Source organism: Phyllobates terribilis, unplaced genomic scaffold (genome assembly GCF_046119375.1).
Source record: "Phyllobates terribilis strain yellow unplaced genomic scaffold, ASM4611937v1 Scaffold_237__1_contigs__length_3040347, whole genome shotgun sequence".
Lineage (NCBI taxonomy): Eukaryota > Metazoa > Chordata > Amphibia > Anura > Dendrobatidae > Phyllobates > Phyllobates terribilis.
The window spans coordinates 1,666,573-1,670,193 of record NW_027362997.1 but is presented as its reverse complement, the minus strand read 5'-3'; positions in this window follow the sequence as shown (position 1 = coordinate 1,670,193).

Below are 3,621 nucleotides of genomic sequence, written 5' to 3'. Positions count from 1 at the left end.
ATGATAGAAGAAACCAGCTGAGAGACCCTGCACTCTGCATGATTGACCAGAGCAAGAGAACTACAGAAGCACAGATCTAAAGACAATACAGCCTGGAGGCACCGCAGAGCTATGATAGAAGAAACCAGCTGAGGGACCCTGCACTCTGCATGATTGACCAGAGCAGGAGAACTACAGAAGCACAGATCTAAAGGCAATACAGCCTGCAGGCACCGCAGAGCTATGATAGAAGAAAACCAGCTGAGGGACCCTGCACTCTGCATGATTGACCAGAGCAGGAGAACTACAGAAGCACAGATCTAAATGCAATACAGCCTGGAGGCACCGCAGAGCTATGATAGAAGAAAACCAGCTGAGAGACCCTGCACTCTGCATGATTGATCACAGCAGGAGAACTACAGAAGCACAGATCTAAATGCAATACAGCCTGCAGGCACCGCAGAGCTATGATAGAAGAAACCAGCTGAGAGACCCTGCACTCTGCATGATAGACCACAGCAGGAGAACTACAGAAGCACAGATCTAAATGCAATACAGCCTGGAGGCACCGCAGAGCTATGATAGAAGAAAACCAGCTGAGGGACCCTGCACTCTGCATGATGGACCAGAGCAGGAGAACTACAGAAGCACAGATCTAAATGCAATACAGCCTGCAGGCACCGCAGAGCTATGATAGAAGAAACCAGCTGAGAGACCCTGCACTCTGCATGATTGACCAGAGCAAGAGAACTACAGAAGCACAGATCTAAAGACAATACAGCCTGGAGGCACCGCAGAGCTATGATAGAAGAAAACCAGCTGAGGGACCCTGCACTCTGCATGATGGACCAGAGCAGGAGAACTACAGAAGCACAGATCTAAATGCAATACAGCCTGGAGGCACCGCAGAGCTATGATAGAAGAAACCAGCTGAGAGACCCTGCACTCTGCATGATTGACCACAGCAGGAGAACTACAGAAGCATAGATCTAAATGCAATACAGCCTGGAGGCACCTCAGAGCTATGATAGAAGAAAACAGCTGAGGGACCCTGCACTCTGCATGATGGACCAGAGCAGGAGAACTACAGAAGCACAGATCTAAATGCAATACAGCCTGGAGGCACCGCAGAGCTATGATAGAAGAAACCAGCTGAGAGACCCTGCACTCTGCATGATTGACCACAGCAGGAGAACTACAGAAGCATAGATCTAAATGCAATACAGCCTGAAGGCACCACAGAGCTATGATAGAAGAAACCAGCTGAGAGACCCTGCACTCTGCATGTTTGACCACAGCAGGAGAACTACAGAAGCACAGATCGAAATGCAATACAGCCTGGAGGCACCGCAGAGCTATGATAGAAGAAAACAAGCTGAGAGACCTTGCACTCTGCATGATTGACCACAGCAGGAGAACTACAGAAGCACAGATCTAAAGGCAATACAGCCTGCAGGCACCGCAGAGCTATGATAGAAGAAACCAGCTGAGAGACCCTGCACTCTGCATGATTGACCACAGCAGGAGAACTACAGAAGCACAGATCTAAAGGCAATACAGCCTGCAGGCACGGCAGAGCTATGATAGAAGAAAACCAGCTGAGAGACCCTGCACTCTGCATGATTGACCAGAGCAAGAGAACTACAGAAGCACAGATCTAAAGGCAATACAGCCTGGAGGCACCGCAGAGCTATGATAGAAGAAACCAGCTGAGAGACCCTGCACTCTGCATGATTGACCACAGCAGGAGAACTACAGAAGCACAGATCTAAAGACAATACAGCCTGGAGGCACCGCAGAGCTATGATAGAAGAAACCAGCTGAGAGACCCTGCACTCTGAATGATTGACCACAGCAGGAGAACTACAGAAGCACAGATCTAAAGGCAATACAGCCTGCAGGCACCGCAGAGCTATGATAGAAGAAAACCAGCTGAGAGACCCTGCACTCTGCATGATGGACCAGAGCAGGAGAACTACAGAAGCACAGATCTAAATGCAATACAGCCTGCAGGCACCGCAGAGCTATGATAGAAGAAACCAGCTGAGAGACCCTGCACTCAGCATGATTGACCAGAGCAGGAGAACTACAGAAGCACAGATCTAAATGCAATACAGCCTGGAGGCACCTCAGAGCTATGATAGAAGAAAACAGCTGAGGGACCCTGCACTCTGCATGATGGACCAGAGCAGGAGAACTACAGAAGCACAGATCTAAATGCAATACAGCCTGGAGGCACCGCAGAGCTATGATAGAAGAAACCAGCTGAGAGACCCTGCACTCTGCATGATTGACCACAGCAGGAGAACTACAGAAGCATAGATCTAAACGCAATACAGCCTGGAGGCACCGCAGAGCTATGATAGAAGAAACCAGCTGAGAGACCCTGCACTCTACATGATTGACCACAGCAGTAGAACTACAGAAGCACAGATCTAAATGCAATACAGCCTGGAGGCACCGCAGAGCTATGATAGAAGAAAACCAGCTAAAGAGACCCTGCACTCTGCATGATGGACCACAGCAGTAGAACTACAGAAGCACAGATCTAAATGCAATACAGCCTGGAGGCACCGCAGGGCTATGATAGAAGAAAACCAGCTGAGAGACCCTGCACTCTGCATGATTGATCACAGCAGGAGAACTACAGAAGCACAGATCTAAATGCAATACAGCCTGCAGGCACCGCAGAGCTATGATAGAAGAAACCAGCTGAGAGACCCTGCACTCTGCATGATAGACCACAGCAGGAGAACTACAGAAGCACAGATCTAAATGCAATACAGCCTGGAGGCACCTCAGAGCTATGATAGAAGAAAACAGCTGAGGGACCCTGCACTCTGCATGATGGACCAGAGCAGGAGAACTACAGAAGCACAGATCTAAATGCAATACAGCCTGGAGGCACCGCAGAGCTATGATAGAAGAAACCAGCTGAGAGACCCTGCACTCTGCATGATTGACCACAGCAGGAGAACTACAGAAGCACAGATCTAAATGCAATACAGCCTGGAGGCACCTCAGAGCTATGATAGAAGAAAACAGCTGAGGGACCCTGCACTCTGCATGATGGACCAGAGCAGGAGAACTACAGAAGCACAGATCTAAATGCAATACAGCCTGGAGGCACCGCAGAGCTATGATAGAAGAAACCAGCTGAGAGACCCTGCACTCTGCATGATTGACCACAGCAGGAGAACTACAGAAGCACAGATCTAAATGCAATACAGCCTGGAGGCACCTCAGAGCTATGATAGAAGAAAACAGCTGAGGGACCCTGCACTCTGCATGATGGACCAGAGCAGGAGAACTACAGAAGCACAGATCTAAATGCAATACAGCCTGGAGGCACCGCAGAGCTATGATAGAAGAAACCAGCTGAGAGACCCTGCACTCTGCATGATTGACCACAGCAGGAGAACTACAGAAGCATAGATCTAAATGCAATACAGCCTGAAGGCACCGCAGAGCTATGATAGAAGAAACCAGCTGAGAGACCCTGCACTCTGCATGTTTGACCACAGCAGGAGAACTACAGAAGCACAGATCTAAATGCAATACAGCCTGGAGGCACCGCAGAGCTATGATAGAAGAAATCAGCTGAGAGACCTTGCACTCTGCATGATTGACCACAGCAGGAGA